General features: G+C 40.5%; 1 long non-coding RNA gene across 1 annotated transcript in view; it reads left to right on the forward strand.

Moving 5' to 3' along the window:
- LOC129048827 (uncharacterized) overlaps positions 1-20,672 on the forward strand; it is a 35,678-nt gene that overhangs the window by 1,614 nt on the left and 13,392 nt on the right. The window contains exon 2 of the long non-coding RNA XR_008511505.1: positions 12,149-12,350. This is a non-coding gene — a long non-coding RNA (uncharacterized LOC129048827). The remainder of the gene's footprint in view (positions 1-12,148; positions 12,351-20,672) is intronic.

Raw genomic sequence — 20,672 nt, forward strand, 5'->3', positions numbered from 1 at the left:
AGAGCAAACAAGGGCAGGTATTTATATTCTCCAGAGGGCCAAAAGAGGCACTCAGAGAAAATGGCTTCTGAAGGGGCCCCAGTAAGTCAAAGGTAGATTGGAGTGTGGCAACCTAGCCAGGATCAGGCACCATGCCCACCCTGTGCTAAACACAGATGCTATATGGGGCCTGAGACTCTAACTTACAATAGTGGGGAAGAGTCAGGAACAACTTCCCTTGGCTCTGCCTGTCTTCACCCTAGATTAGAAGTCACCACCTGCCTTATGACTTGGCTCTAACACTCACATAGCAGCTTAAGAAATCAAAAACTTAAAACTATTTCTTAAAAGCAATTAATGTGAGACTCAGGCAATTTTTTTCTTGGGTCTACATAAAGCTTAGCTTTGCTAAAAGTGGTTTGTTTGTTTTGCAGGGATAACAAGAATAAAAAATGTAATTAGTGTTTCATGAGTCACCCAGCTGACATGCACCTCTTCCTTTTAAAAGCAAGCTATTGAGACACCTTCACCATTCAACACCTTCCCTTTCCCTGCTGCCTCCCTTTTCCCCTCCCAATTCAAGCTTCTCCTAGACTTTCAGAAACTTTGTGTGATATGTTCAACATTTGCATCACCTTCCTAAAACATGTGTTTTCTAGATTCTTCTTGGACATCAGCTGACTTAACCATTGAGGAAATAAATGAACATCTATTGAGCACCTGTTATGTGCTGATGCTTGCTCACTACTTGTTTCATTTGGCTTTACTGGATTCTTATGACAATTCTTTAAAATGGGTGTAATCATTAATATTACCTTCATTGCAGAACTAAGAAAACTGACTCTCAGAATGAGTAAGTAACTTGTCTGTGTTTACAAAGCTAATAACTCTACTAGGTGGAGTCAGGATTTAAAAGCCACACTAGGACTCAAAGTCTTGGGTTCTCATTCTGAATCTGCCACTCATGAATGTGACCGTGTGGGTCACTTACCTGTCAGAGCTTTAGTTTTCTCATTCCTGAAATGAAAGGGTAGGACTAGATGATATCCAGATTTCTTCCTAATTTTATGATATTTTCTGTGGCAATTGTATTATACGAAAATGACAGAAGAGACCACTTATTTTACCATCTATATTTCTTTTCCTGCTCTCTGTGGACAATGCTTCAAGGAATGAGTTTACCAACTGAAAAAAGATCAGTGAGCCAAAAGTGTCCTGCTCAACCAAATGTTCCATTAAGCCATGATTTCTCTGGGCAGGACTCATATCCGGCTCTTTGTTCTGTGAAATACTGATACATCTGGCAATCAACCTGTGTTATTACAGTTACTGAGTGTCTAGTAAGCACAAAGAATTAGAAGCTGAAAGAGACCCTGTGCACATTAAAAACTTGAAAAGCAATGCCTTGAACTGCATCCACTTGCATTACTTTGAAATCCTCTTAATTTGGAGATGAAGGGACCTGCTTGCTATTCATAGCATGGGGGTGTCACTGTTTTTCTTTTGCCCTATTTGTCCATAGTGTCAAGTTCATATCAGGTACCTGGAGCTGGATAATTCAGGACGGGGGGCAAATAAACTTTGGAAATGAAAGGACAGACGTCTATTTACTCCAGTGGTAACTCTGGTTTTAGTGAGACTAAAAGGGTTGAGCTTGAGCTGGGTCTCAAAAAACAGGTACAATTTGGAGATTGTCTCAGAAGGTGGTGTGTGTGTGTGTGTGTGTGTGTGTGTGTAAGAGGGGTAGCAAATCAAAACCCAGGTGGATCTTGACAAAGACCTGATAGTTGCAGAAATGAGACTCTCATGAATGAAGGAAAAGAAAATAGAATAGAGGACACAGAGGGTCTCATATGAGGAATGATGTTAAATTTATTGAAAGGCAGCGTAGTAAAGATTCTGGCCTTATGCTACTTGGATGAAATTCTGGCTCTGTCATATATCAACTTTTGGCAAATCACTTAACCTCTAAACTTTAGTTTCCTTATCTATGGTATCTACTTCACAGGGTTGTCGTGAAGATTAAATAAGAAAATTCCTAAGTCTTTCAGCACACAACACTCAATAAATGTGCATTATTACTAGCATGGGGTTAGGGATCACAGACATGGCTTTCGGAAGGAGCTACTGAACACCAGAACATTTGAACATGGAAAGGATGTTTCCAGGGCACTAGCAGAATGCAATTGAATTCAGAGGGAAGCAGGAGAATTGTTTGGAGGTCATTGCAATGATCTTGGTATGAGGTAATTTGGTCATCCCTTAGAGTGATGTTAATGAGAATAAAAGGAAAGGGCAAATGTGATAGACATTTCAGTGTTTAAACATTTGGTGAATAAAGAGGACACAAGAGAGAAATGAGCCCAAAATGACTTCTAGTTGTTGGACTTGACCTACTAAAATAAGGGCATCATTGAATAAGTGGAGGAACTGGTTTCAGAGGAAAAGCTAATCTGAGGTTTATTTCTTAATGTTGAGGGTATGGGGGGCCACCCCAGTAGATCTTTTCAGGTGACCATCAGAATTATTGATCCATAAAGAGAATGGACTACATTTACTTTTTGAAGTTTCCTTATCTCCATTTGTGTACTACTTACATTTTCCCCATCTCATACCTACTGTAGTATTGTTGCTTTAATTTTTACTTTAATTCAATTTAAACCGATTTGTTTGCCTTCATCTAAGCAATAATATCTGTGAAATCTCAGGCTTTATATGCTAGTTATATTTTGTCTCAGACACATTAAAATAAAATCACAACTGTTAAAATACAAATATTCATTCGTATACCTCCTAAAATCATTCCCAGTACTATCATTGTTATACATACATTTTGTGAGACAGGAATAAAAATAAAAATTGGAGCCATATAGAGCACTTATTTTCTCATGGAAATAGAATTCTGAAAAGATTAGGAAGCTAAAGTGAGAGAGAAAAAGTGGCCTGAGAATTACAAAGAAAGAAAGAAACAAGAACCAGGATGAAACAACGTCATGCACAAAGGTTGGGGCAGAATAAGATGGAGTGTTGTGAGAAAGTTTCAAAGAAAGGGTAGTAAAAATGCCATTATGTAGAAGAATGAATTTTGAAAAAGCCATGGTATCCAGAATTAGACAACCAAGGTGGGGGTGGGGTCAGATTCGGGATATATTTTGAAAGTAAGCCCACATGCATGATTTACTGATGAATTCAATGTGGGGCATAAGCAAGAGAGAAGAGACCAGAATACCCCTGCATTTTGGGCCTCAGCAAAGAGAATATTTTAGCTGTGATTAACTGAGGTATGGACAATTATAGATGGTCCAAGTTTGGGGATGGGGGGAGATCAAGAATTCCATTTTGGACATGACAAGTTTGAGTTGTATGTTAGTGTTCCCAGAGAGGATTCAGAGAAGACAGTAGAATAAATGGGTCTGGAGTTCAGGGCTCAGGATCAACCAAGAGATACAATTTGGGGACCATGAAAATATAGATTATAACTAAATTCACAATACTAAATGTTTTTATTGTATCAGAATAAACTTGTTTATGCTATGGCAATGAATCCACCTCAAATCTTAATGGCCTATAATTTCAAAATCATTCTTCCTTGTTTATACTGTATGTCCACCTGGTTTGACTAGAGCTCTGCCCCACTTTCCTCACTCCAGGACTCAGGCGGATAAAACAAGGAGAGGGAAGAGAACTTGGGAGGGTTTGCTTTGGCAATGAAATTCTAGTTCAGGAGAGACATATGTCACTTTCGCTCACAAATCATTGACAAAACTAGCCACATGGCCCTAGCCAAGTATAGGAGGTGTCAGGAGATACAGGAAACATGACCCAACCATGCACTTGGAAGCCAGAGAGGGAGATACATTTGGAGTACTTGGCAGTAGTAGTCACTACGGTCACCAAGGGAGAAGGCAGGGTGGCCAAAGGGTAGTCTTAGGGCACTTCCACATTCAGAGGTTGAGGAAGTGAGAAGGAGGCGGCTGAGATGGAAGGAAAATGAGAATTTAGTTCCCTGCAAGTCAAGTGAAGTTTTTGTCACTTGGATTGAGAAATTTAAGAGAATGAAAAGGACTGGTAGAGGTGAGTAAAGTCATCAAAACCCACAGAATGAAATAAAGCAGAAAGAAGAGAGAAAGGAGCTCAGGAGTTAGATGAAGAATAAGGTATATTCAGTACCTTACACCAAATCAAAACATCTGCGAGGCCGTGAACACAGGGATTAAGAACTCCAGCTTTCCAGGGACAAGGGCCCAGGTTGTAGCCCCAGCTGTTACCTTGTATTATCTTTGATGCATCCTCTAACCTCAGCTTCCTCATCTGAAAATGGGTCTGCTGTGAAGATGAATGTCGGAAGTGTTTAAGTGGTAGCTGGCATCACCATGCCAGTCGAAGCATGAATTGCTACAGCCGCTTTGGAAAGCTGTGTGACAGCATTGGTGAAAGCTGAAGATATGAGTTACCTATGAACCGGTAACTACCACCCTATGTAGGTACCCAACAGACCTGTGAAAAATATTTCACCAAAAGGCATGTTCTAGAATGTTAATGGCAGCATTACTTACAAGAATCGCACACAGGAAACAAGTGAAATGCCAACAGCAGCACTGATAAATGAACTGTAGTACAGCCATGCAGTGAGACTGCACAGCAGTGGGAGTGAATGATGTAACACACAACAGTGTGCATAGACCTCACCATGTCATGCTGAGTGAGAGAGGACACACATTTAAAGAGCACATTCTGTTTGATTCCATTCACATAAAGGACAAAAACAGTCCAAACTGAATCGTTCTAATAGAAGTTAGGATAGTTGTTACCCTTGGGAAGAGAAGGGCCAGTTCCTGGAAAGGGAAAGAGATGGACTTGTGAGGCGCTAATAAATGGGTGTATTCAATTTGAAAAAATTGATTCAGCCACATATTATACTTATGGTACGTGCATTCCTTATTAAAAAGATAAAATTCTTTGAAGAAAAAAAAAATCAGATGTGTTTTAGCCTCTAAGTAAAGCAAAGTCACTTTACTTTGTTTGTGGAGACACCTGATTCCACTTGTTTTTTAATTACCAATTGCTGCCTCCCCTGCCAAAATGGCTGATTCCAGCCACGAGAGTAAATATTTGCATAAATAGGATGCATATCATTTTGGTGTGATTGGCAGTTTAATTAGATACATGTCCTCTCACCGCCATTGTAATTAGATTGGTGGAGAATCCAGAAATTCCAGGTCATTATATTTGTCTCTTAATTGCTGGATTTTTAGACAAGTATTTATTGTACTTACGAACATGATTCGTGGTCTTGGCATGGGGGAAGCCACACTTTCAATGCAGAACGAAGTTAATCTCATTATGTTAACCAGGAAATTCACATGCTAAACAAAGAAGTAAAATGGGGAAAAACTGCCCTCTAAACTCCTTGCCTTTTCCACTGAGTGTCAGTCAGTGGCAAAATAGGCCTCCTGGAACATTAAAACAAGCCTTGAATTTAAGCGCGCCAGCAAAAAGCAAGTGAAAGTCCTTGCCAATTTTACAAGGCAATCTCCATTTCCCTATTGCTTGCTTTTTTTTCCTTGTTTCATGGCAGCTAGTTTAACGTGATCCTGTAACTCTACCAGGAATGAACACAAACCAGATTCAATGCTCATCCAACGAGAGTGAATGTAGATGCAGATGAAATATTGAGGGGCCATGTGGTTTATGCCCCCGTCTCTAGGCAGGATTGCTTGAACATCACCACTCAGGAAGCCAGTCACCTGAATCCGATGGCAGTATCGTGACAAGGGTTTGCTCTCTTCCTTTGCTCATCCTGACCTTTCTGGATTCAGCCTAGATGATCTCAACTAGTTAATTTTAATTTTGCATACACAGGAATTAGGCAATGTCTTTTTTTTAAAAAAATTATTTTTTTCTTAGATATTTTTACTCAATTTAGAGTAAGTAATTAGAATCTCATTTTCTCCTAGAATGAACTAGAAGATGTTTGGGTATATGTATGTGTGTTTTTGAAATTTCTATGCAGATTTCAACTCAAACCTACACACTTTAAAAATACATGGTTTTTAGATATTAGTCACAATATATTGCTTCCAATGCAAAAGCAAAATATAGTAAGCCTTACATACTAAATTAGATCATCTTTCAGAGAAGACAACATGTGGATAAACTTTTATAACTAATTCTTAGCTATTATCCATTCCAAATTCTTAGCTATTATCCATTCCATCCTTACCTGATTCTGATCTGATCTTAGATTGCTAGAATGCTCCTTTCTAAATTGTCCTTAATACTGACTCAGAGACAGAGGCAAGCAACTTCACTCATTGAACATTTACTGAGTGCTTCCTATATATCAGGCACTATGCTTAGTACTAGAGATGGGGAAATGAATAAGAAACTGTTTCTATCTTAAAGGGGCTCAAATTCAGACAAAAGGACAGGCATATAACAACAGAATGTTAGGGAATAAAAATATATGTAAAAATTATAAATGAAGTACAGAGGAGGGGGGATTAACTTTAAGGGTAGAGGGATTCAAGGAAAGGCTTCCTAAAGAAGGAATGTCTGAATGTGTTTTTTAAGGGTGAAGAGGAATTTTCCTAGTGGGCTTCTAGACACTAAGGATGCAATGACCATAGGCACAAACACTTGAAACAGCCTAGCACATTCTGGGAACTGGATGTAGTGGTTTGATAGATAGAGGTAAAATAAATATACCTTGGCAGAAATCATGACCTTATTCTGTCGGTGAGGGGACAAATATGAAGGTTTCTACATTGGTCGTGTGATTGGCTCACTCTGGCAGCGGTGTGGAGGAAGGACTGAGGGTGTGCCTGGAGGCGGAAATGCTATTCCTTCAGATGAGGAAGAATAATTGAAAGGTTTTTACATTAGTTTAAGCTAGCCATGATGAGAATTTGGACAAAAATGTTAGGATGTTTGGAAATGAGAGAACAATTTGAGAGATGCCTAGAAGAAGGACCAGCAATATTGGTGAAGAGATAGCCTTAGTTTAACAATCTGTCTTCTAGCTCACTTCACAATCTTCGCAGCATTTCGCTGGCTCCTCTTCATCTGTGATTCCCAATCACACAGCAATGCTACCCAGAAAGTGAAAGCTCCCAGCCCACTCTCTTCAAACCTAGAAGGTTTCTTAGGCTTTTGTTAGAAGGCGAGTAGAACAACCTGGAATCTTTCTCTCCATATGTTCTCTGAGCTTTAGCTGGCAGCTGCTAACTAGGTGTAGCATCATTTAAATAATTTTTCTTAAGAACATCTTGAGCTCATGATCTGATTTACTTTACAGAATACCATTTATACACCTAAAGACATTAGACTAGAATCTCTACAACACATATTTTTATAAAACAGGAAACAGAGCATTTCATGAACAGATATTAATGGGCTTATTTATATTTCAATCACAAAAGCAAATACTCCTGAAAAATCCATTTTAGGTCCAGCGGTTAGGACTCTTTGAGTTGCAAATAACAGAATAGTTCACTCGAACTGGATTAGGCCCCAAAGGGAATTTATTAGCCTTTGTAGCAAAGATAGAGGCATGGCTTCCTCTGGGCAAATAGTGTCATCAGATGCAGTCTCTGCTTCCGGCTCTGTCTTTCATGCTGGCTTCATTGTTACCCTCCATCCATTGGTCACAAGACAGCCAAAAGTCACATACCTGGTTTAATTCCCAAGATAAGACAAGAGTCAAGCAGATTTGACAGTCTGGAGAAAATAGAGGAGATTCCCCAGACAACATGGAGTGTGGACAAGTTCTTTCCCAAAAGAAATTCTGAGTACTGGTACCAGAAGGAAAAATGAATGACAAGCAGGTAAAGACAAGAAATATCTACTCTACTAGAAAGTTCAAAAATTCTGAGACGAGCATGAGATTCTATGTTTACTGAGTCTGCCACTTCATTTGTAATTTACTCAGCAGTTAGCTCAATGATGGGTGCATGACACCCATGCTCATTAAATATTTGTTGAATGAATGAATAAAAAATGAATGAGTGAATACAATATGCGCTTCATGTCAGAACTGCCACCCGATTTCCTGAATCTGAGAGATGTAATTGCATGCAAGACTTACGGCTCTGTGCCCGTCCCTCGTATGTCCCACAGCACCACCATAGAACGATTACACGTGCCTTGGTTGTTTGTTTACCCATCTGAATCTCCTCTCCTAGACTAGAAACCCTATGAGGGCAGGGGCTGTACTATTCCTCTTTGACCTAGCATAGCACTGGCACAGTCTGTCGTTAGTAATTATCTGTTGTATACATACACACATGAATAAATAAATAAATAATCGTGAGGTGGCTCGCTTGAGTTCTTCAAAAGACAACAGTTTCTCTCTCACCTCATTGCCTGCACTCAATCAATATAGCCTATAACAGTGATTTCCAAACTTGCTGGCACTTTACAATCACCTGAGGGTCTTTAAAAAGAAAGTCTAAAGCCCAGGACACACCCCAGACCAATTAAATCACAATAGTTGGGGGAGCAGGCACAGGCACTATTAATTTTTGAAGCTCTTCAGGTGACCCCATGTACAGACAAGTTTGGGAAGCACCACTCTATAGGCTTACCAGAAACTGAGTGAAGTAGAAAGGATATTATGATTGCCTTTACTGGCAGGCATCATGGGTAGTGGTAGGGGCTTGTGATTCTGCATTTTCAGGAAGCTCCCGGGTGTTGCTGCTGCTGCTGGTGCCGTTGGTGTGTCAGTGGTCCTCAAGGTGCGTCCCAGGACTGGCATCATCAGGGAGCTTGTTTTAAATGCACATTCTCAGGTCCCCCTCCAGATTTACTGAATCAGAAGCTCTGGCCATGAGGCTGAGCAATCTGTGTTTTAATAAATCTCCAATGTGATTCTGATGCAAGCTCAATTTTTTACTCTACAAAAATTTTCCTTACAAAAATTAGGCAGGCATGTTTGTGCACGCCTGTACTTCCAGCTACTTGGCAGGCTGAGGTGGGAGGGTCACCTGAGCCTAGGAAGTCAAGGCTGCAGTGAGCCCTGATCATGCCACTGCACTCCAGCCTGGGCAACTGAGTGAGATCCTATCTTTTTTCTGTCTCAGAACCACCTGATGGGCTTGTTGAAAATGCAGACCAGCTGAATCAGAATCTATGGTGACTGAGTGCATGTGTGTTTGGGGGTGAATGTGAGGAAAATAAATATCTAATTTTTCTGAAAAAAACACTCCAGGTCACATTGCTGGGCAGCTATGTTTGAGGAGCACCATTCTTGAATGTCCCTTAGAATCATCCAGGTTGAAATCAATCATTGCAAAATGTTCCATTTATAGCTAGCTGTCCAGTGAGCATTTTGATTAACTGAGAGAACTTCATTTTTTTCCTCCCTGCCCCACTTCTTACATCCCCAACCAACTGGGTCATTCTGGACTTCAGATAACACTTGCCATTAGCAGAATGTCATTGGGCTGAATTTCATTATGTCCTGACACATTTGCCCGGCAAGTCTGTGATGTTCTGTGACTCATCTTTATGCTAAATTAGTGCTCATTCACCTGAGCCATTGATAGCTTGTCGTTTTGCATTATCTTTTTCCTTTACCATCTTGAATAACCCCCCTCCCATATGTACCTGAGCTCCATTGGTTTGCAGGCGAGGTCACGTTATACTTAGGATAGTTTGCTTACAAGGCATCCAGTTGTGGCACATCATAATGAAGGCAGAGACAACATCAGAAAGATAAAGCCTAAAAAGTTTGATAATACTCAGTGTTGGTAAGGTTATAGAGAAACTGGCATTCTTATGTACCACCAGAAGTCTAAATTGGCACAGGTTATTTGGAGGGCAATTGGATGATATCGATCTAATTTTTTTTTTTTAAATCACATACTATTTGGTTCAGCAATGTTATTTCTGGGAGTTTGTCCTGCAGAAGTACTTACATAATGCACAAAAATGTATGGAGAAGAATGTTCATTGCTGCATTATTGATAATGGCACAAAACTGGAAGCTACTATAATATTTATCATCAGAAGAGTGGTTAGATATATTGTGGTGTATTTGTGTAACGGAATATGTTAACTAAGAGAAGTAGCTATACAAGTACTGGGGTTGAAAGGCAAGGCCCAGGGTGCCAGAATGTAGCCTCTTCAACAAGGCTGAGTTTTTTACATGGCAGCTCAACACTCCCAGAGAGAGTGTTGGGTGAACAAGGTAGATGCTTCCTGGTCTTTTATGACTTAGATTTGGAAGACACAGCATCACTTCTACAATACTCCATGGGTTGAAGCAGGGTAAGCCTACTTAGATTCAAGGGGAGGGAAATAAACTCTGCCTTTCACAGGGAGAAGTGTCAAGAATTTGTGTCCATGTTTTATACCTGTGACACAGTCCTTACCTCTAGGGAGTAGGAGGTGGAGAAAGAAGATTTTGCTTTTCATTTTATACCTTTCTATATTATTTGATTTATTTAAAAATTGCCTGCATTGGTTTCGAGATTATAAGAGAGATAAAATAAGGAGAAAATAACTGGAGGAAAAGAGAGGCCGGGGTAGATCGGGCAAGTGGAAGAACAGGTAGAAACAAGGAAGAAAGGCAGCTAGACCTGGCAGGGGGTGGTATAGGAGATAGATATGGGATTGATAAATGTGGAGGGTGGTAGCACTTTGGTTTTTTGTTCGTGCTGGGCACACGTGGAATAGCCTTCTACCATAGCCCCCCATTGTCTATCTATCCTGCCCTTGGAAATGCTGTCATCCTTTAAGAAACAACTTGAGTGCCATCTCCTCTGTGCAATCTTCTCAGTCACAGCCTGAGCAGTCCCACCCTACTCTGTATTTTCACCGCATTTGTGTGAGTAGACCTGCACAGAGCTCATGCCAGCTTGGCTCTTTCAGTTATCTGAGTGTTCTTCTCTCCCTCTCCAGAAACTGTCCTCAATGGCTGACATAATGTTTTGTCAAGTTCCTACATTTTCACAGTGCCTAGCACTATGTCTTACAGTGGGCAGTGGTATTTTGTAAAATAATTTTTTAAATTAAAAAATGTCTTATTTAACAAACATTTATACAGTATTTAGTACTTGCTGGGTAATGTTCTCAAATATTGGCTCATTTGCTCTCTCATAACAACTCCCTATAAGACAGGTGCTATCATAGCCCTAAAATAGGCACTGTGAAAATGTAGGAACTTGACAGAGGACAAAATTCGTGCATAGAGAGGTCAAGGAACAAGGTCATAAACCTAGTAAATGGTAGAGCTTAGAGTCAATCCCAAATACTTGGCTCTAGTCCTCTTATCACTGCTCTTTCCTTCATCAGGACATAATGAAGCATATTTCTAAATTTTCACATCTGCGAATCAAGAAGAATGTTTCATTATATTTTGTAAAATATACCAGCAACCAATCAGAATTGAAATTCCACATACAAACCACTCTCTGGATGGACATGCAGTAAAATAAGTAGAATGGCATTTGGGCTACTTGATGAGAGCTTTAGTATTTAACTTTCTCTTTCTCTTCATCGACTCCAACCTGGACTAGACAAGGCCTCCCAGGCAGTGCAGAAAGATCCCAGAACATGATCAATGCCTAAGAAGGTCTACAGAGGGAACGTTAGAGAAATATTGGAAGAAACCACTAAAAGAAGGGAACAGAGGTTCAGGAAAGGGGTGGGATGTGGGTAGGAAGTAACTTGAAAAAAAATATTCATAGATATTGTATGAAGCAGTCTTGTGCTTGAAAACTCCAAAATAATGAGGTCACACATTTATTTTTACCAACCTACCTTCCCAATGATTGCAGAGATACTATTATACAAAGAAAGAGAAGTAATCAATTTCCATGTTTGTTATCATGGCTGGTATTAAAATAGAGCAGGGACCTTGGACAAGCTACTATTTGACAAAGTGTTACAAAGTTGGAATGAAATAGGGGAGTCAGATAGTTTCACCAGGCCTATTTCCACTTTATACAGAAAGGGGTTTAATTTAGAGGTAGGGATTGACATGAAGGTTAAGTCAAACACAGAAGTGCTTTGTATCAAGTTTTAGTTCCACTTTGCTTTGAGGTTGCACAGATAGACAGTGAAAATACAGGAGTGTCGAGTATTAGTCCTCTTGCTTGCTTATTGCTTTTTATCATCTGAATGACTTGGTGCTAATTTCTAACATTCAACATTTATGGACTTCCAGGAACTCATAAATGTCACATCAGGCTGCCTCTTGGTGAATTTTTAATCAAGGGGGAGAATTTCAGCTACAAATAGACCAAGAATCAAGAGGCCCGCTATTGATCGCTCAAAGTGGCACTTATGAACCTGAGGTTGAAGCAGTTTGGATAAAAGGATTCTGGGCTTTCTATGGCCCCACAGACATCTTTTTCCATCAAGTCCAGGTTAGTATCAGATATCCCCTCCAAGTTATTGAATAGTGGCAAATAATATGAGGTCTCCTAAAGGCCCATACGAATAGATATAAATTGAGAAGAAAAGCCAAATGTCTGGCTCAAGCCAAATATCATCTCGGCCAGATATCCTCTGGATGTTACACTCCAATCCCCAAGCAAATGGCCCCATTCTTCCTTCCATAGGGCAGAATGTCTCCTTGGATAGTGGGTCAAGGCCCAGATGCTCTGGCTATTCTGTGCCGGACAGGGGCTGACCTCTAAGTCTGAGGCCTTGAATTGTCCCTGCAGAGATACAGAGCGGTGCTTGTTATGTCAGGGATCACTCAGCCCAGTGAATGATCTCTCACTAATGCCAAGCCATGAATCATTGGTCTGTGGTACTGCAAAATTAACATGCACCACTATAAATAACTCATCTGTAATGGGCTGTCATTGATGGCTTTTTGGAAAGTTTTGACTCAGGAGTAAGGGTTTTAATGACTGTAATTGAAATTAGATGAAAAGCATCAGTATTGTGCTTTTAACCTGACCCATGCGAGGACAAATTCCATCATGTGTCAAAACAATTATGCTGTGTCAATCCTGAGGGACAGGATGCCGTAGCACTTCTCCTCAGCACCTTGGACTGCTGTCTCCTGAGATGTCACCTGGTGAGTGACACGGCACATGCAAGTCACTCCTCGGTGCTGTTTCTTCACAAAGGGCTCTGCTGTAATGGAGACGGGCACTGCTGCAAAAGCAACCCCACCCCACTTCCCAGATGACAGCTATTATCAGCAGGAAGGGCCATTATTATTAATAACAAGGACAGTCCTTTGTATAGAGGAATATGGTTTACAAAGCTCTTTCACTTCCATGATCGCATTTAATCTTTACCAAGGCCCCAGAGGTAGGTCAGATTCTACTGCTATTATCATCATCAGATGTACGAAGGGATGGAGGCTCAGAGAGCTAGGTGACTTGCCCAAGGTCACACAGCTAGTGAGTGATGAAGTAGGAACCAGGAACCTCTGATCTGAAGTGTTTCTACACCCTAGTGCCCTCTAATGATGGCCTGGTGGTTGGTGTTGAAAGTCTTTCTCCTCCGGTCCCACCAGCGTGCTTCTGGCTTCTGTGAAACACTGGATCCTAGGTGATTCTGGGAGACGTTTCTTCTTGATCATTAACAGGAAAATCAAAACAGCGGAGGGAAAAAGTAAACATAGCATATTTTTCACTGACTTGCTCTAATGCTAAACAGCTTTTTCTAGTACAATTTGAGCCATGAGTGTAGGTTTCAAGCAAGTCAGTGAAGAGTTTTTGAAACAGGCTGGAGTGCTTCAGTCCTTTCTTTTCATTTTGCTTCTGGTGTAATAGAGCGCTTTAAGAGTTTCATTTCAGGGGATGCTGAGTATTAGGAGGGGGCTGAACTGCCACAAGGAAAAGTCCCAGGATCAGGGAGCAAGGCCCTCAGGGACACTCCTTCAAAGCCCAGCCCCCTCCACTTTCCCTAAAATCAGAGGCAGCTCTACACAGAGATTTTCCAGCCCCCTGCCTGTGTCCCAGGAAGGCTGGTGCTGAAGTCACTGCCAGGCCCTTCAGCCCTGTGGTGGCTGTTCCTGGCCTTGGTCTCAGGAGACAGACAACCTTAGAAGCGGGAGAAACCATATGCTTCAGCCATTATCTTCTGAACCTCTGGGCCCCAGACAATTAATCCGAAGAGCTGAGCCCGCGTGTGTCTCCAGCCCTAACATCTCCCCAACAGAGCCTGTGCCACACCAGTGGAGGTTTGCAAATGAACACACAGCATACCTTTGTTCATACAGCATGTCACCATTCCCCACCTGGAGACAGCTCTGTAATCCTCCCGTGCGAAAATAACAAGTCCCACGTAGGATTGCGTGCACGGTCTAATTACACGTAACAAAACATCTCGTCTCAGGAGACAAGGAGTGTTTGGTAGTAAATTAAGAGATGCAAAAGCCACTGTGAGCCATGCTGATTAATCCAGCTCTCTAGCAATGGGGAAGGATCCTTGAGAAATGGGTTTGCAGCTGGATGATAATTATATGCCCACTATGGGGGCTTTTCATGTACACTAGCTTTTGTGTGAAGGGGAGGGAATGTGACTGGGATGGAGACTGCAGAGCTGATTCATTCAGTGCTGTGTTGACAAAATGGAAATTGCTCCAGAACACACTAATACTTATTAAATGGGTAAAACACCAGGGAGCCCACCTGCACTGGCTCGAGATGCCTCACACTCCCGTTTCAGATGGGAGTGCATCTGTGCACACTGAAACCTTTATTCAACTTTGCCGATAAGAATTGTGGATTTATTTGACTTGCCTTACCCCTTTTAGCACCAAGCTTATGGAGCCACTCTGAGCTCCAGTCCATGGGGACCTTATCGATTAAAGGGAAGACAGAACAAACACTTTAGAGAAACAGAGAAAAACATGCTTACAACTAATAAAAACGATAAAAATAGATGGTGTGTGTCAGGTAGGGGCTGGAGAGGGGTACATGCATGGGCACATGCATAATACTTTATGGTTAATACCCAGTCCTAAGCTTTTAAACAAGATGTGTGTTTGAAATTTTGGCTTTGCCACTTCCTAGCAGCCATCTGACTCTCTGGGCTTTAGTTTTCTAATCTGTAATATGGTGTTAGCAATTATTTCTGCCCTTCCTACCTTGGGGGTTGCTGTGGAGATCAAGTAGGAAAAGTGATGTGAAAATCCCTTCCAAACTGGAAAGCACTGTACAAATGTCACTTTCCCTGATATTAGCACAATGTCTAGCACACAGCAAGTGTCTAATAAATATGCTAGTTGATGGATTGATAGACAGATGCTAAGGGGTGAGAATGGAGTTATTTGAAACATTTGGAAAATTCGAGGGATATTTGCTATAAATCATGAATTTTTTCACAGAATTTTTAAATGGGAAGGAGGGGTGCAGCCTTGCTAGGAAGAGCAGAGAAATACTCCTGACTGTAGAGTTGAGAAGATCTAAGTGAGAAGAGCATATTTCATTGGCTAGAATCTGAGTAGAGAAGAAGTTGAAGGAAATTAGGTAAAGGATGGAGAAAAGGAGAATTAATGGAAGGCTGAGAGATCAGAGGGTAGATGCTGGGGTAGAGCCTGTCCTTGAGAAAACAGCTGATTGCATGGAGATCTGTGCAAAGATGGGCATCCATGCAAAAAATATGGGCATCCATGCAAAAAGATGGGTATCCATGCAAAGATGAGCACCCATGCAACAAGATGGGCATCCATGCAAAAAGATGGGTATCCATGCGAAGATGGGTATCCAGGCAAAGATGGCTATCCAGGCAAAGATAGACATCCAGGCAAATGTAGGCATCCATGCAAAGATGGGCATCCATGCAAGGCAAGAGAAAGGCAGGTTGGAGTTGGGGAACAGAATAGACAGAATGAAGACATGTAAAGCTCAGGGACAGAATCTTGAATTCTATTGCTTCCAAAACCTTTTGTGGTGGTGACAATTGGGGATTGGTAGATAGGGGATTGGATGGGAATAGACAGGATGGTCATGAACTTGGTCTCTGACATTGCCCAATAAAGTGCTTATTGGAGGGTCCCATCCCAGTAAAGCATTCCAGTATCTTAGGGAATGAAGTAGTTCAAGGATCATAGTCTACAGCAATAAAATCCCCAAGGAGCTGAAAACAGCCTGTGAACTTTCCAGGGGAGGTGCACCCCCACACCCCATAACCCCTGCTTTTAATGCATACTTTTCTACAGAGTCTGTAATTCATAAGGATAAGAAAGAAAATACATTTTCACTACAATAGAGAGAACTTCTGTGAGAATGGAACTGTGTTTTGAATGTTTTAATATACAGAAATTGACACCCGTCTACTTCCTATTCAAAAACGCTCTCTCTGGAATAGCATAACAATGCTTTCTCCTCTATATTTTCCTTGCATGCTGCCACGAACTGCTGTTGTGAAGCAAATCCTTCTGTTGCAATCTTTTATTTTTACCTCCCCCTACCACTTTGTAAATCTCTTTCTTTCTCTAAAATATTAAAGTGTGGCAAAAGCTGCTAAGTGACTAAGAAATGGACCCTTCTGAGTCAACAGATCTGCCCCCCTATATATCTTTGAGTCATAGCTGCTAACATTTCTTGACACAATCCGGTTTTTCTTTTGATTTTTTTTTTCTCTCCTGGTAACAAGGCTTAGAAAAATTTCAAAGTGTTTGGGGATGGGAGGTTTCAGGCCACCCTTACCATCATCAAGAGCTCCTGACAAGTAGCACAAGAATATGAAATAATATGTTAATTTCTTGGCGCAGCTCAGATACCCCTTTCCTCCTACTGACAGATCATTTTGGGGGGCTATAAACGCTGCTCTTAGTGTGCCTCCAAGAGTTCCAAATAGCCATTTCCGTGTGGTGACCGCCCACTCCCTGCATGTTCACATCATGGTACAGAGAAGACAGTGGAAATTCAAATCTGCATCCTATACTTACTAGCTGAGATCTTTGGACAAGTCACTTTACCTCTCTGAACCTCAATTCTTCATCTGTGACATGGAATAAAAATATAGAACCAGGAGGACTATTGTGACATAAAGTGTGATAATGTGTGTGTGCTTAACACCCAAGGGTCTCTCATTAGGTATGAATTCATTCATTCTTTTCCTTTTTCATTTAGAGCCCCTCTCTCTCTCTCATTTTCTCTCTCTCTGCAAAGGCATATATCATCTTTGGATGGATGCATAAGAAATTGACAACAGTAGTTGCTTCTAGAAAGGCTGTAATCTGATATAGAAAGATGATTTTACCTTTCACTGTACAACTTTCATACTATATGAATCTTTGCCATGATCATGTATTGCTTAAAAATATTAAGCAATATATGTACATTTAGAAATTCTGAGTTCCAAACTCTTGGTCCCTTTTTATCAGTATCCTCTCTTCCTTTCAGTTTGGATGTTTCGTATTGAACAGGCACAGAAAGAAAATCCTGTATGTGTTGGTTTCTGTTTTGACATGCAACATATTCACTGTAGGACTTACCTTGTAATGTAGAAGTCCTGCAAATTCAAGAAGTACTGGGAAATAGATGGACTTTAAGTAATAAAGGGTTGGACAACTGGATAGCCATTTGGGAAAAGATAAAAATGGATTTATATCCTACACCCTCACTCAAAATAAACTCCAAACAGATCAGAGAGTTAAATGTAAAAAAAAAAAAAAAAATGAAACCATGAATGTACTAAAGAAAACATGGGTGAATTACTTTATGAACTAGAAGAAAACATGGATGAATTACTTTATGTGTATGGAGAAAGCTTTGCTAATCCTGACTCTAAATCCAGATTTAATATATGAAAACATTGACAAATTTCATTCTATTAAAACCCAAAATTTTTGGCCGGGTGCGGTGGCTCACACCTGTAATCCCAGCACTTTGGGAGGCCGAGGTGGGAGGATCACCTGAGGTCGGGAGTTTGAGACCAGCCTGACCAACATGGTGAAACCTCATCTCTACTAAAAATACAAAAATTAGCTGGGCCTGGTGGCTTGTGCCTGTAATCCCAGCTACTCACGAGGCTGAGGCAGGAGAATCGCTTGAACTCGGGAGGCGGAGGTTGTGGTGAGCCAAGATTGCGCCACTGCACTCCAGCCTGGGCAACAAGAGCAAAACTCCATCTCAAAAACAAAACAAAAAAACAAAACAAAACAAAAAAAAACACCCCAAATTTTTGCATGGCAAAAACATCACAAATTCAAAAGACAAGTAACTAAATTGGAAAGAGTATATGCAATAGACATTACAGAGAAAGGGCTAATATCCCCCTAATACATATAGAACATTTGAAAATCAAGAGATGAAAGTCCAAAAACTTGAAAGAAACATGAGCAAAATAAATAGCTGTCTCACAGAAAAATGTATGCAAATGGATTTTAAACATACAAAAAAATACTCAAACTTACTTATAATAAGAGATATAAAAACAAAATTACACTTAAGATACTATTTTTTGCCTCTTAGATTGGCAGAATTCTAAAGGTTGACAACACACACTTTCAGTGAGTCTGTCAGGAAAGAGATACACTCATAAATTTCTGGAGAGAGTGTAAAATGATCGGTTTCCAGGGAGGAGAATGTGGTATATCTAGGAAAACTATGCATTTACCCTTTGACTTAGCACTTCTTCTTGTTGAGATTTACTCTGAGATACATTTCCACAAACATGAACCACTAGTGATAAGGTAATTTTTAGAGATGTTATTTATGTAACAAAATGTTGGAATTGTTGTTGCCCTTCTGTAGTAGATAAGTAGATAAGTTGCATAATCTGTGGTACATCCATACAACACAGTGCACACAATGTAAAAAAGAATAAAGCATTTCTCTATCAACTGATAAGAAATGATTTCCAGGATATGTTGTTAAGGGCAAGAAGCAAGATGTGAAAGAATGCATATAGTATGTTATCCTTTGTATGAGAAAAAAATAAAAAAACCCTCCAAACCCATGTACTTATTTGCTTATTTTTTCCAAAAAAAAATGTAGGATGCGTGAAACAGAATCTGATGAAAATGGTTGCCTATTTCGGGTGTGTGGGAAAACGGTGGCAAGGTTAGGGATGGTACTGAGACTTCTTTGAATATACCTTTTAATATCACTTTGACATATAAATCATATAAATGTTTTATATACCGTATGTTAAAATGAAATTAAATCAAATCAGTAAGGGTGAATACAAAGCAAATCTTAAAGCTAAATATAAAATGAAACAAAGAAAGCCAACTATATATGAAATTGACAACCTAACTGTACAGAAAGTAAATAACTAATTCAAAAACTTTTGAATGCAGCATTCTGACTGTACATTCTTAGTGGGAGATAGTCTAAAAAAAAAGATCTGTAACGGCATCTTAAATATATTTAGTCAGCTTGTTGTTGGTAGTTGTTTTGGTACAGTAATCCCCAAACTATTTTGAATATGTTGTAGGACTGAGCCAATGAGTTAAACATATTGATGGTGTTAGGAATCAGGGAGAAGGAGTATGCAGACACAGGATAGGGAAAGATGAGGAAGAATCCTGGATGTTTAATTCCAATGAGAGGAATCAGTCTAAACTCAGATGTGTCTATTGAAATGGCCTAGAAGCAACGAACTCCAGTGGCAATCAGTTCACTTAACACCTAGACTTGGTTTCTTGTTTTTAATTGGCTTAAAACAACAATAAACATGTATTACCCTCATAGTCTCTGTGTATCAGACATTTGGGAGTGGCATAGATGGACAGTTCTGGCCCAGGACCTCTTGCGATGTCATCTGAAGGCTGACCTGGAGCTGGCTGGATCTACTTCCAAGATGGCTCATCCCATGGCTGGCAAGATGATGCAGGTTGCTGTGCAGAGGCCAGTGTCTGCCCACATGCCCTTCTCCACAGGCTGCTTGAGTGCCCTCACAGCATGGCGGCTGGCATCCCCCAACTGAGTGAGCAATCCAAGAGAGGCTAAGGCTGAGACTGGGATGTCTTTTACGACCTAGCCTCTGCAGTCCCACACTGTCACTTTCACAGTATTCTGTTGATCACACAGAACAGCCATGATTCAGTGATTCTGTTGATCACACAGAATAGCCATGATTCAGCGAGACAGGACTGCATGAGGGTATGAACAGCAGACAGCAAGGATCATTTAAGCTGAGAGCTAAAGGCTGAGTAAAGCAGCTAGTTGAGTGAAGAGAGTGAAAGAAGTACACTTCTTATAAGTCATGGGACAGAACTTTGAAATAAGTTTATATGACTAGGGAGTAAAGATGAGGCCTGATGTGTGGCAGTTCTTGCAAGTTTTGTTAAGCAGATTAGTTTTTATAATAAAGCCAATAAAGCATCAAAGTGTTTATATTTTAGTAAGATCACTCTGGTTATTACATGGAGGGTAGATTGAAGGAACAAGGAGGGGGAACAGGAATGGCAGTAAAGAAACCAGGAGACTATTGAGATGATCCTGACAAGAAAGGGCAACTTGGACTACGGCGGTGGCAATAGAGGTGAGAAAAGTGGGCAAGTGCTGAGAGACTTAGGAGACAAACATACATGACCCAATGTTTGGATATATGGATCACACATTAGAGAGGAATCAAGGCTGGCTCTGAGGTTTTTGACTTGTGCAGATGAAAGGAACAGCAGGTTTGGGGATTAAAAAAAAGTGTATTTAACATGTTGAGTTTGTAGTGCTTACACACATGGAAATATCCAGTAAGCAGTGGGCATATGGGACCTGGGATCAGGAGATATGCCTGGACATCAAAACTTATGGTTACTAGAATACCCA

Source organism: Pongo abelii, chromosome 9, assembly GCF_028885655.2.
Source record: "Pongo abelii isolate AG06213 chromosome 9, NHGRI_mPonAbe1-v2.0_pri, whole genome shotgun sequence".
In the NCBI taxonomy this organism is placed as follows: Eukaryota; Metazoa; Chordata; class Mammalia; order Primates; family Hominidae; genus Pongo; species Pongo abelii.